At 46.1% G+C, this 14,287-nt stretch overlaps 1 protein-coding gene across 4 annotated transcripts in view; it reads left to right on the forward strand.

Annotated features, from left to right (window-relative positions):
* The window catches only part of FAM168A (family with sequence similarity 168 member A), a 227,080-nt gene that overhangs the window by 56,701 nt on the left and 156,092 nt on the right, over positions 1-14,287 (forward strand). For 2 of the 4 annotated variants that reach the window (XM_051608793.1, XM_051608796.1), the window contains exon 2: positions 1,940-2,079. The gene's annotated coding sequence lies outside the window, so the exon portion shown is untranslated. The remainder of the gene's footprint in view (positions 1-1,939; positions 2,080-14,287) is intronic. The other 2 variants (XM_051608794.1, XM_051608795.1) reach the window with 1 other exon arrangement.

The following is a 14,287-nucleotide window of genomic DNA, read 5'->3' on the forward strand; positions in this document are numbered from 1 at the left end:
GATGTTTGAGCATCATAGAGTTGTAGACTGGTTTGGGTGGGAAAAGACCTTAAAGATCATCAGGTTCCAACCCCCCTGCACGGGCAGGGACACCTCCCAGCAGCCCAGGCTGCTCCAAGCCCCATCCAACCTGCCCTTCAACACTGCCAGGGATGGGGCAGCCACAGCTTCCCTGGGCAACCTGGGCCAGGGTCTCACCACCCTCACAGCAGAGGGTTTCTTCCTAATGTCTAACCTAAATCTTACCTCTTCCAGTTTTTATCCATTACCTCCTGTCTTCTCACTGCAAGTTCTAGTAAAAAGCCCCTCCCCAGCTTTCCTGGAGCCCCTTCAGGCACTGGAAGGTGCTCTATGGTCTCCTCCATCAGCATGGTGGGTTTTGGCTTCTCTCCCAGGATGCCGTCTCAGATGACACGATGGTGGTTTCCATTAAAATGGAGATTTTTTTTTTCCATAAAAATGAAGATTTACTTTCCCTCCACCCCTCTTCATTTCTGACTTCATGCTGTTTCCTTTGCTGGGCTTGAAGGGCCTCTTGGTTTAATGCTGCAGGGAAAGGTGGAACGGATCGGTGCCTCCAAAGAAACTCTTGGTTGTTTCACTGGATTCAACATTTCTGTGTCCTCTTTTGTCCCTGAGACTTTTTTTCTGAGTGAATGTAAACTTACACTGGATCTGTGGTTGGGAGCAATGAAGAAATATTTAATGTAAACCTTTTAGTACTGGGTTGATTAAAATAAACAACTGTTAAAGGAGCACTGGTCTTGCTTTGTGAACAGTAGGTTTTCTGTTCCTCTGTATAATGCATAAAGCATGTGGAGCTGCTTGAGAGTTTTTTTTGTGTGTGTACTTTATTTTGAGGTGTTCTGTTCTCAGTTCTCTGAGCTTTTGTGTCAGCTGGGGAGGGAGGGTGTAGGAGGAACGTGTAAAAATTTGTTTGGCCTGTTCAGTCCCAAATCCTGAGAAAGAGCTGATTAACAAGTATTTGAGTGAAAGCTTGAACTTTGTTTTCTCCCTTTTGGAAGCTGAGAAGACCCTAGTTCTGATTTTATCTGCTCCTGTTGCTTTCTACTTCCTACTCAGTCCTTCAGCAGAGCTTGGGCAAAACGTAGTTGTTGTAGACTTTGAGCAAGATGTGCCACGTGAGTATTCCCCCCCACAATCAAAGCTGTAGTGTATGGCTGTGGAAGGATTTTGTGTCTTGATTTGAAGGTGCAAATATTGGCTTTCTGCTCTCTTATGCCTATACCTAAGGTTGGAACAAGCTGCCCAGGAAGGTGGTGGAGTCACCATCCCTGGGGGTATTCAAGCAACATGTAGATGAGGCATGTCACGACATGCTCAGAAGGCATGGGGGGGGGGGGTTTGTGGGTTGTGAGGTTATGGTTTTGGATGGGTTTTTGTTTTATTTTGTCTTTTTCCCTGGGTGGATGGTTGGACTCCGTGATCTTAGGGGTCTTTTCCAACTGCCACAGTTCTGTGATGGAAAATGTATCCCTGGCATGTTTAGGGGAAGGCAAGTTGAGGTATTTGTTTGTAGGAGAATTACACTGAATATGCATCAGATGTTCAAGGTCGGGTTGGATGGGACTCTGAACAACCTGCTCTAGTTGAAGATGCCCCTGCTCACTGCAGGGGGTTGGACTAGATGAGCTTTAAAGGTCCCTCCCGCTCCAAACCCTCCTGTGATTCTGTGTCCAAGTGTTTATCAGCGACAGGCAGGAAACGTGAGCGACAGATCCTTCGCATCGCGCCGTCTCTTCTGCGCCTGCAGTCTTGTAGCCAGCTCCTGTATCCCTTCCCTCTTCCCCTCTTATCCTGCATCTCCATTGTCCCTCCCATTTTGACCGCACTTCTTACATGTACCCTTTCCTCCTTTTGCTCTGGTGGAAATAAAGGCCACTCCTTGCTAGAAAGAGCCGTGTTTTCTGTCTGACAGGTTTGCCCGCGGAGCCTCACGGGTCTCTCTCTTTCTCTCTGTTGGTTGCTGCTGCAGAGCTGTGGAATGCTGTGAAGACTCAGCTGTAGGCAGACTCCTCTCCAGATTATCTCCACCCGAAGGAAGCTTGTCTCCAAGAGGTACCAATTCATGTTTTACTTGTGCCCTCAAATTGTAGCGCTTGAGTTTAGCTACCCCTCCAAACACCTCTTCCCTACTCCCTCCACAGTCAGAAAAGCTTTGGATGCCACTGAGATTGCAAGTGTTGATTAAAAAGTGTTGGTGTTTGGTAGGAGTGTGGCCCTTGTTTGTATTAAAGGAACTTTGGTGCAGAACTGGATGACATTTTCAATGAAGCAAATAATTTCTGGATCAAGAAATGCATAAGCTAAACACTGTATGTTTAGCTTGTTTTATTGTGTTGATTTATAAAGATAATAAACCTGAGGTAACCAGACTGGGTTCAAACACACAGTAGGTATGTGCTGCTCCTATAAAGAATTCTGAGAGGGCTTTAAAGTGTTTATTAGCCTTAGTATCTTCTTAGTAAATAATTTATTTTTGTCCTATATTAAGGCAAAAAGTACTTCTTGGGTTTGCAAGCTGGGTCAGAGTCAGAGGGTTGGCAAAGGTGTGATTCCTGGTATCAATTTCTGTCATTTGCCTGAAGGCAGGCAAATTATTTTCCAATAGTTTTATGTTGCAGCCTTTCATAAAAGAAACCCAGAAATGTTTTTTTTTGCAAAGATAAACTTGGCAGGGTCATGTGCTCTGTGAATTAGTTGGGGCAGGTTCTGTCTTAACTGGTTCTTTCCGTACGTGGTGCTCAGCATTATGAGACCTGAACAGGTCAAGCCTTCCAGGCAATTATAGGTAAGAACCCACCTTCTAGCTAACCTGTCCTAAGTGGGATGGGACAGAAAGTGCCAAGCATTTCAGAAAAGCTTTACTTCATCCTTGCTTGTGTCAATCTTGAAGCAACACTGATGGGCCCCTTTCCATCTCCTGCTTCCCCTTTTTTGTTGAGTATCTTGCTAGAAAAAAGAATAAAGGGTAAAATAAGAGACCTTCATGCTGTTCCTATCTTCTTTTTCTGCCCACTGGCCCCTGTATCTCCAAGTTGAACTAATAGACACAGCTGGGGCTTTTTCTGGACCTGAGAAACAGAGGTCCAGGGCAGTAGAAGGGGAGAGAAGCAAGGCCATGAGTGTGCAGGTGATGGGTCATGAGGTAGGGAGAGAACAGAGATGGGGGCTAAGTTGCTTAGACTGGAGAAGTGGGACTGGCATTGATGGGAGATCTGGAAGACAAGACGTTTTTTCAAATGAGAATCTTGTTGTTTGTTGAGTGTTGGCTTTGCATGAGAAAGAGCTTCTGGTCCAAGGGGACCAGAATTCAGCTCCAGATTAAGAAACTGAAGTTGAAACTTTGTGTGTGCTGGGTGTCTGAGCTCCCAGCCTGGTCCCTGGAGATCTCAAGAGAAGAACTTAGGGAGCCTGGGGAGATTTGCCTGACTCTACCTACTGGTTGTCCTCTTCAAGCAGATCAGGGTTGCTCTCCAGGCTGTGACTGCCCTGCCTGGGATCTCCACCAGCCACTTCAGACATTTACTTTTTGGGTACGTTTGCCATGGATTGAACCTCCTCCTTTTAGACTCAGCATAGTAAAGAGTGTTCAGTAATCAAATGACAGAAGAAACTGAGTTAAACTCTTGAATATGTGTGTGCCCAACCTCTTAATTTACTTAGGTGATTTCCTGCCTGGGAAGTACCCCACTCCCTCAAACCCTAAATGCAGTTCCAGCAATTACATAGTTAATCACTGTGTGTGTGTAAAATCCCTGTGTATCTAAAAATACCTCTCTTATCTGTGTAATGGTTTGGTTTGATGTAAATATTTTTAAATCTCCTTTTAAATTGGGCTGGTTTTTGTACATTGTGTGTGAGTGGAATTTGGCCTGTGGTTAACTGGGCCTGGACTTTGTGTTTGCCCTGTTCACCTCGACATTTCTGAGCTCATACGGAAAGCTTCTCATCTTTAGTCTCTTGACCATTTATGCTGGTTTGGTGAGGTCCACTTGGTGGTCTTCATTGGGCTGGGAATGCATCAAATCAAAAAATGATGTGAAGCATCTTGCTGGAGGGTGATGGAAACTCTTCTGCTGTTGGGCCATGACTACCTCATGTAGCGGTTTTCTTCTCTGCTGTATGAGCAAATCCTCTGTTCACAGATCTTAGGTTTTCTGGAATTCTCAGCTCTGTTTTGGAGAGTAAATGTCCTTTCAGAGAACATATGATATGGAAGCTAATTTCTGTCAAGCCAGGTTATGTCCCACATCCAGCTCATGGGTCTCTAGTATAGGACAGACATGAAGCTGTTGGAGCAGGTCCAGAGGAGGCCACAAAAATGATCAGAGGGCTGGAGCAGCTCTGCTCTGGAGCCAGGCTGGGAGAGTTGGGGTGTTGAGCCTGGAGAAGAGAAGGCTCCAGGGAGACCTGAGAGCACCTTCCAGTGCCTGAAGGGGCTCCAGGAAAGCTGGGGAGGGGCTTGGGACAAGGGCAGGGAGGGCTGGGAGCAGGGGGAAGGGTTTCCAGCTGGCAGAGGGAGCTGGAGCTGAGATGTGAGGGAGAAATTCTGGGCTGTGAGGGTGGGGAGAGCCTGGCCCAGGTTGCCCAGGGAAGCTGTGGCTGCCCCATCCCTGGCAGTGTTGAAGGGCAGGTTGGATGGGGCTTGGAGCAGCCTGGGCTGCTGGGAGGTGTCCCTGCCCATGCAGGGGCTTGGAACTAGATGATCTTTAAGGTCCCTTCCAACCCAAACCATTCCATGATTCTATGTACGTTTCAGGATCCTATGGGACATCATAAGATTAAGAGCAGAAGGAGATCCCTGTCCCTTGTTCCTGGTGGAATCTAATGATGGTGATACCAAGGATGGTGGTTCATGTTCTCTTCTTTCCTTTGGGTCATGTTAAAAGGAGGGAAATAAGTCACATTAGAACATTAACATTTTAAAAATGTCTGGACATGACGTGGGTTTGTAGTGAGCTGATTTCCTGGTGCTTCGTGGCATAGCTGGGACTGTGAACATGCCTCTGAGTTAGGAGCACACTCTTCATCTGCATGACTTGGGGTGACTGTGTCTACACTGCAGGGGTGAGTAAGTAGGTGGAGCATGAACTGGGGCTCAGAAATGCTGCCTGTTGCTTCAGAACTCTTTAACTGGGAGGTGCTTTAGGCTTATCGTCTAAGAGCTAGAGCTGACGAGAGAATGACTGAGACTGTTAGCTTGAGGTTGCTGGTTTTCTGGTTCAGATGGTGGGCCTGAGGGAAGAAAAGGTTGGTTGTTGTCTGTGGGGTAGATTCATTTGGTTATGAGGGCAGGTCAGAGGACCAATGTTTTCCATCATCCCACATCACTGAAGGAGTGTGTGACACGCTTGGGTGTTTCCTAAGGATGCTTTTACAGTGAGTTGGAATGGCTGCCTTGAGAGCAGAACCCTCCAGTTTCTTCTGCTCTGTTGCTTTGGGTTTTATCCAGCAACCTCTTGTCATATATTGGAAGAAACAGGAACGTGGACACTCTTGGTCCATAGTGGAGAAGGCAGGTATCTCCTTCATCTTTCCACACAGCCTGTTGGCTGTGTAACAGCAAGGCTGTCCTAAATGTACCTCAGCTGAGACACTTCCAAGTCCCACAGTGTGTTGCATTTTGGTTGGACTGGTCACACATTTGGATTTGGTCGGAAATATTAGAGGGTTTGGAAGGCTTTGGGATCTGTCATTGCTTTTCCCATCCGTTCTTCATGGGATTTTTCCTTTCCTCAGAAGTTTTTTGTTCTCTTCTGAGTGCTCCAGCAATGCTGGATGTATCAGTGAAAGGAAACCCCCTCCGTGAGGTACCTAGATGAGCTGTTACATATCAGGTAGGGAAACTTCCTCCCTACATAAGGTGATGAATTTATAAAGGTGAGTGACCCAGCATTTCATCCTAAGTAGCATTCTTGCAAATGCCTCTCTTATCAGGTCTACTCCCTTAAAAAGCCCCCTCTTTTAATGTTTTTGGCCTCAATATGTTGTGGCTGTCAGAGCCACCTGCTAATGACACACACATGAACTGTGGCTGCAGGTCCCCAAGCAGGGCTGTGTCACCTCATGTCCCCACTGCAGCTCTCCAGCTGAAACCTGTGGTGTCCTCTGTCTGTGGACGGTGATGGATGCTTTGCCACGGGGATGCATTGTGATGGGTTATCAGGAGATGAACATCGGCCCAGACATCCCACAATGATGAGTTTGGGGCATGGAAGAGCTATTTTATTGACAAAGGGGCTTTGTGGTTCTCTGTGGCTGAATATTGCTGATGTAGAGTAATGGTTAGAGGAGAGACCTCGTTGGGAAGATGGTATTTCCCATAACCAGGAGAAAAAAATAAAAATCAACTGTAAAAAGCTGATTTAAAAACAAAGAAAGGTTTTAATATGATTTATGGACATAAGCAGCAGAGAGCATCTCTGACACCAGACGTTTCAAGACTGACTTTCTACTTTTGATCTGTGAGTTTATGTGCATATCCAAGTGTGCTGTAGATATTGCCCTGAGGTATCTGGAGAGAGCACCAAAATACTTTTTGTCTGTCTGCTCAGCCAGAAAGATGCAGTTAGAGTCTCTTTCCTTTCTTTGAGTCTAGGATTTGAGTCGAATCTCTTCTTACAGACAAGGTATGTATCTTGAAAGCTTTGTAGCTTTCATGTCTTTTTGGCCTGAGGTTTACCACAGAATCATAGAATGGTTGGAGGGTACCTCAAGGATCATCTGGTCCAACCTTGCTTGGCAAAAGCACAGTCTAGACAAGATGGCCCAGCACCCTGTCCAGCTGAATCTTAAAAGTGTCCAATGTTGGGGAATCCACCACTTCCTTAGGGAGATATTCCAGTGGCTGATTGTTCTCATTGTGAAAAATATTCCTCTTGTGTCCAGTTGGGATCTCCCCAAGCGTAACTTGTACCCATTACCCCTCCTCTTTTCCATGTGTCTCCTTGCAAAAAGGAAGTCTCCATCTTCTTTGTAGCTGCCCTTCAAGCCCTTCGTCTCTTCTCCTAAGTAATAAGTGACAGAACAAGAACAAACGGCCTCAAGATGTGCCAGGGAAGGTTTAGATTGGGTCTCGGGAACAGTTTCTTCCTGGAAAAGGTTGTCAGGCTCTGGGCCCAGTCTCCCCAGGGCAGGGGAGGAGTCACTGACCCTGAAGAGATTTCAAAGCTGCATAGCATAGAATGGTTTGGAAGGGGCCTTAAAAGAATATCTAGTTCCATCCCTGCCATGGGCAGGGCCACCTCCCAGCAGCCCAGGCTGCTCCAAGCCCCATCCAACCTGCCCTTCAACACTGCCAGGGATGGGGCAGCCACAGCTTCCCTGGGCAACCTGGGCCAGGCTCTCCCCACCCTCACAGCACAGAATTTCTCCCTCACATCTCAGCTCCAGCTCCCTCTGCCAGCTGGAAACCCTTCCCCCTGCTCCCAGCCCTCCCTGCCCTTGTCCCAAGCCCCTCCCCAGCTTTCCTGGAGCCCCTTCAGGCCCTGGAAGGTGCTCTCAGGTCTCCCTGGAGCCTTCTCTTCTCCAGGCTCAACACCCCAACTCTCCCAGCCTGGCTCCAGAGCAGAGCTGCTCCAGCCCTCCCAGCATCTCCGGGGCCTCCTCTGGCCTCTCTCCAACAGCTCCGTGTCCTTCCTGTGCTGGGGACCCCAGAGCTGCTCCCAGCCCTGCAGGGGGGTCTCAAGAGGTGTGGCACTTATGGATATGGTTTAGTGATGATCTTGGCAGTGCTGGGTTCATGGTTGGGCTTGATGATCTTAAAGGTCTTTCCTAACCAAAGGAATTCTGTGATTCTCTGATAATAGGGAAACATCCAGTATGTTCCCTACATCTTTCTGTACCACCTTCCTGCAGTGTTTTCTCCACATTTCTGCTCTCACAAAAGCCATGCTGGAAGCAGTGGCCTTTCTTTCAGATGTATAATTTACCACCTCTTCCTGTTGTGCCAGCCTTGTTTGTATTGATAAATGAATGTTCTCTCTGTACAGCCTGCAGATAATGCTCTTGTCGAGCACAATCCTGCTAAATATACCTGGTTCTTATTCAGTGCATCTGAATTTGTGAGGCTGGTTAATCAGCTACACCTTTCACACATTCCTTTGTTAACTCATGAAAGCTGCGTGTTCTGATTTATGGTGCCAAAAGGGGTAAACTGACATTAAAAGCATTAATTAGTTTTGGTTGACTGCACAAAGAATGGAGTTGGTGTGAGCCAGCTTTTGATTTAGCCCTTTGTGGGCCTTTGATTTTTGCCTAAGCTTGTTAAAGGGTCTGGATCTCTGGCTTTTCTGTGCTAGATTGTGTAATTAGAGTTTAGTGGGAAATACAGTGATTGGGCTTGAAGAGCCCTGTACAATTACAAGCAATAAAGTTGTAAAGCAATTGGCCAGAACTTATATTTTAAGGGTGAAATGTTCTTTTCAACATGTGGATGGGATTGGTAGGTTTGCAGTAACAGTGTCCAGAGGATTTGTTGTAAGCTGTGGGCAGCCGTGGTGGACCTCAGGAAGGGTATTTGCTCCAGAGCTTTGGATTTGCCTGTTGTGCCTCTTACTTCAGCAGCACCCCAACGTCATGGAAATGTTGTAAACTGCACCACAGGTACCACGGGTGCTTTTTGTTTTCCACGGGCTAATAGGAAAAAAACAAACCACAAGACCTTGGAGCATTGCCTGGGTTTTATACTTGGAATTCACAGAATCACAGAATGGTCAGAGTGGGAAGGGACCTCTGGAGACCATCCAGTCCCACTCCCCTGCTGAAGCAGGATCACCCAGGGCTGCATCCAGGGGCTGGAATATCTGCAGAGAAGGGGACTCCACATCCTCCCTGGGCAGCCTGTCCCAGGGCTCTGTCACCCTCACAGGCAAGAAGTTTTCCCTCATCTTTCAGGCGCACTTCCCATGTTCCACCTTGTGCCCGTTGCCCCTTGTCCTGTCCCTGGGCACTGCTGAGCAGAGTCTGGCTCCATCCTCCTGCACCCACCCTGAGATACTGCCAGGCATTCAGAAGGTCTCCCCTCAGCCTTCTCTTCTCCAGGCTGAGCAGTCCCAGCTCTCTCAGCCTTTCCTCATCAGGGAGATGCTCCAACCCCCCAGGCATCTTTGTTGCCCTCCCCTGGACTCTCTCCAGCAGTTCCCTGTCTCTCTTGAACTGGGGAGCCCAGAACTGGTCCCAGTTCTCCAGCTGTGGCCTCCCCAGGGCAGAGCAGAGGGGGACAATGACCTCTCTTGACATAGAATTCTTACATCATCACATCTCTGAGTGTATTTCAGTCTATGGAAGTTTCTGTAGTACCCAGTTCTAGCCATCTATTCTCCACACAGAAGTTTGAGAATTAATTGAAGTGCAGATCGTAGCAGTTTGTTTGTTTTAACTAGACCTTCCATAATCTGCTTGACTGGAAAAAAAAAATAACAAAAGAATACCATAGGTATAATTTTGAGAATTGCCTCAGCTTTCTTTGTCTGTTCAGATTTCCCTCTGCCCATATCAAGTTTCCTTCTTTCTTAGGTATTATCACAGTAACTGCCAGTAAAAAAAACATGGGTTTCCACCCAAACTTGCTAATGCTGGTGATTCAAGTGCCAACAGTTGCCCAGGGTGGTATCTCCAATACTGCCTTAATTTCCTTCATCTGATAGTGTGTATTTATTCTAGCAGTTGGCTGTGGGCACATGTGATGTTGCTAATGGTGACCCACTGTAGAAATGCTTTTTAAGCATGCAAATATCCAGCTGATCCAGAAGATTTTGTAGTCCTTAGATGAGGGAGAATGATGAAATAAGCTCCTCAGCTTAACAAAAAGCTTTCTTTGCTTCCCTGAATATTTTATATGAGCATAATGACATACTGATGTCTTCTCTTGTGATTTGTATTTGAAAAGGTGTTAGCTGTGAAGTTGTCTGCTGTTCTCTGTAGGCCAGTGCAGGGTTTGGCAGCTTTGAAAGCATAAGAGTGTGTGTTTTTCCCTCCTCTCACCATTAATTATGTCGGTAGAAACCCAATAGCAACTGGAGACCTTCTCTGCAGGTAGATGTTAATGATGGCTTTATTAGAGGGTGTCACGGGTCACTGGTGGGGTTAGGACACAGTGAGAGCTGTCATCTCCAAATAGCCTTGTGCTGGCTCCTAAACCTGTGGTGCACCATTCAGAACGTGTCCACCTGCTGCCTTTGGCCTCATGGCCAAAAGCTGCTGGACAGTGGACAAGTGTGTGCCCACACTTTGCTGTCAGGGTGCTGCCTTTTTTCAGCCCTATGGAAAATTCCTTTCTGTTTTAAATCGTAGAATCCCAGACTGGTTTGGTTGGGGAGACACCTTAAAGATCATCGAGCACCCCCTGCATGGGCAGGGACACCTCCCAGCAGCCCAGGCTGCTCCAAGCCCCATCCAACCTGCCCTTCAACACTGCCAGGGATGGAGCAGCCACAGCTTCTCAGTCACTTCTGAACCACTGGGAGCTCTTGCCCTCCACACCACTCTGGGGCTGTGAGTGCAACTGCTGAACTACACGTGTGCAAAGAGCAACTTGGTTTGCTAACAAATCTGTTGCAGTTTCACTCAATATCCCCGATTTCTTGTACCTAAGAGAGAGCAAGTAAGGGCCACTTAATGACAGACTGGTTTGGCTTGGAAGGGACCTTCAGGATAATTTAATTCCAACCCCCTGCATGGGCAGGGACACCCCACACCAGCCCTGGCTGCTCCAAGCCCCATCCAACCTGCCCTTCAACACTGCCAGGGATGGGGCAGCCACAGCTTCCCTGGGCAACCTGGGCCAGGCTCTCCCCACCCTCACAGCCCAGAATTTCTCCCTCACATCTCAGCTCCAGCTCCCCTCTTTCAGTTTAAAAATCTTCCCCCTTCTCCTGTCACTGCCTGCCCTTTTACATAACTGAGTTCTGCTAAGTGAAGGTGGAAAGGGACCTCTGATTTTTGGCATTTTAGCAGAATTGTAAGGCAGTGCTAGGATGGGTTTGGGTTTTTTGTTTTACCTTCATCTTCTTGCTCAGAGTCCTTACTTGAATCCATTTATGACAGGAAATGGGAATCCACATTGCAAAGAATTGTGACTGTTATTCTGCCTGGTCCAGTAAAAGGTTGGGGTTAGAAATAACCCTGCATGATTTGTTACATTACAAATTAGGATTTGTTTCTATATGCATTTCTTTATTTATTTACAATTTGTAGTTTCAGAGAACTGCACGAATCATTACATTGCTGAACACTTAACCAAGTCTCAGTTTAATTATTTTTTCCTCATGGTTGGAAAGGACATCTGAGATCATCCAGTCCAACTGTCAGCCAAAAAGAAAACCCCAAACCCCTCAAAACAAAAGCAAAGCAAAGCAAAAAACAAACAAAAGAAAAATCTTGGCCACTAGAGCATGTCCTGAATTGCCACTTCTGTGTTGCTTTTCAGTATCTCCAGGGGTGATCACTCCACCACCTCTCCTGGGCAGGCTGTCCCAGGGCCTGACCACTCTTTCAGGATAGGAATTCTTCCCAATATCCAGTCTGAACCGCCCCTGACTCAACTTCAGGCCATTTCCTCTGGTCCTGTCATTATCCCCTTGGGAGAAGAGCCCAACACCCACCTCCCTACAACCTCCCTTCAGGTAGTTGAAGAGGAAAATGAGGTCTCCCCTCAGCCTCCTCTTCTCCAAACTAAACATCCTCAGTTCCCTCAGCTGTTTCTCATATGACTTGTTCTCTAGACCCTTCCCCAGCTTGGTGGCTCTTCTCTGGACCTGCTCCAGCCCTTCAGTGTCCTTCCTATAGTGAGGGGCCCAGAACTGCACCCAGGACTCAAAGTGCAGCCTCACCAGTGGTGAGTACAGGGGCACTTGGGGTGCCCAGTCGTACATCATGGGTTTCCAGGTTCTTGCTGGAGATAATATGACAAAACAGGTGGTGCTTGCAGGTCCCCAGAAGATCTGCATTGCCACATCCTGCAGCAGGACCGTGGTTTGCCCTTTTCAGTGAGGCTGTTGCTGGGAGCTGGTACTAAAGGTTCCACTTCTACTCGGGTGGGATTTTTGTGTTTGCTCAGAGGGAGACGCAAAACAACAGCATTTTCAGAAGAGGATGTTGCAATTAAAAGAAAAAACCTGGCCTGCCCAGGTACCTCCCCGTGTTAGTGTTGGCAAGTGCAAGTGCTGCTTCAACCAAGTCTTTGCTCCTGAAGGATTTTTGGAGCACTCGCCTGCTGAGTCTCACCCTCTTGCTCATTATCATCGTTTCCTTTCAGTCAGGCATTTTTCTTTCATACTGTAAACAATTTCTAATGGTTCCTTCTTGACTGTCAAATAATGGCAGAAGGGAAAAATTAGTAATAGCTGATGACTTACTTTTCACGGGGCAGGCTGAATTTTATAGCAAAAATGCTTGCTCCTTGCCTGCTCAGTTAGACAGTAATGGTAATTTGTCAGCTCTGCAATATTTGCTTTTTGGAGAGAGTTTAAAGCAGATCTTTCTGCTTCAGATGTTATGTTTGCTCACGATTATTAGTGTAAGACAAGGCGTGTGATACACTGGGGGGACTATCCAGGAGAAATTCCCCCTTTCCTGGGAAGCTCGTAATCTAGATTAGAAGAGTTGAATTTGGGCTGATTTCTTGGAGTTTGGGGAAAAGCCAGTCTCTAACAGGGATGGGGGAATGTGGAAAGTCAGAAGAGGACTGTGAGGGCAGGACGGGTAGAGGACGTGGGTAGAAGAGCAGGGAGGAGGTCCTAGGATAGAACCTTGCCAGAAGGATGTTTTCATTTTCATGAGCCTTGTCAACACTGCTAACCTAATTTCTCCAAATGAATTACAGAGCTAGGTGGTAGGGGAAGCAGAGCAATTCTGCAGGGAGTTTAGCTTTAGATTCATTTAGAATCAGGAGTTAGACTGAAAACATTAATTAGGGTTTAACTGTTTCTTTTCAAAACTTGATATCCTAGAGAAACTGGGGTGATGCCTTATGCTCTTTGTGAAGCCCCATGTGAGCTTTTTCATCCTGCAGACATTGGAAATCTGATGGGGGGCAGGGAGATGATGTGTATGAGGAGGCTGAGGGACCTGGGTTTGTTTACTCTGGAGAAGAAGAGGCTCAGGGGAGATCTTACTGCTCTCTACAGCTACCTGAAGGGAGGTAGAGAGGCCAGTGTTGGTCTCTTCTCCCAAGGAACTAGTGATAGGATGAGAGATGGGTTTAAGTTGTGCCAGGGGAGGTTTAGGTTGGTTATTAGGAAAAATTGCCATCCCTGGAGGTCTTCAAGGGGTGTTTAGAAGTGATGCTTCAGGATATAGTTTAGTGGTTGTGGTAGTTGGATTACAGTTGGACTTGATGATCTTGAGGGTCTTTTCCAACCCTGATGATTCTGTGATTAAATTCTTCTAGATCTCATGAAAATACTGCAAGTTAAAGGAAGAAGACTTGGTGTGAGCATGTGAAGTGGCACCATCTATTCACATACAAGGCACCAGAAAACCTTGAGGGATCTGATAAATGCTCAGTCATGGGGGAAGCTTTGTTTTGAGTTTCCACTTGGCCAGAGTCAATTGACATGAGAAACCAATATTCAAGGGGCTCATTGTTTTGTATTTTCCTAGTTGTTTTTTATTTTATTTTGTATTTATTTTTTCATTTTTTATTTAATTTTTTAATTTTATGTAATTTCTATTTTTCATTTCATTTTATTTATTTTATTTCATTTATTTTATTTTTTAATACCTTTACAAATTTTTTTAGTATTGCATCAATTCCTCACATATATCTCAAGCTTTTTTTCTCTAGGGAAAAAGGTTAAAGAATATTTAAAATGATGAGGCAAGACTATGAAAGTTAGGAGTGGGGCAGTTGCATGTTATTTCAGGAGTCTTAGATTATTCAAAATACACTCTCCAAGAAACCTTAAAATATGTGTGATATCTATATATTTATGTAACTTTATCTATGTAGCTCTATCTATCTATCACACTGGTGCTAGTTAAAAGAAAGCTTACTGAAGGAAAAAAAAAAATCAGTAAAAGGAAAATTGGCTTCATCCTGGCTCAAACCAGGACACTATATCTTTATCTGTCTGGATGTTTTTCACTTTTTCCTTTCCTGCAGAACCCCAACTGGAGATCTGCTGCTTGTCAATTTGTCCAGTTGTCTTCAGGAAAGGGTAGTGGATTTCCAGAATTGTGTTTAATGGCTTTAATTAGACTGATGAAGGGATCAAGCAGGACTGGAGTCAGTATTAGAAAGCTGTTGTAACAGGTCTTAGAC

Source organism: Apus apus, chromosome 1, assembly GCF_020740795.1.
Source record: "Apus apus isolate bApuApu2 chromosome 1, bApuApu2.pri.cur, whole genome shotgun sequence".
Classification (NCBI taxonomy): Eukaryota; Metazoa; Chordata; class Aves; order Apodiformes; family Apodidae; genus Apus; species Apus apus.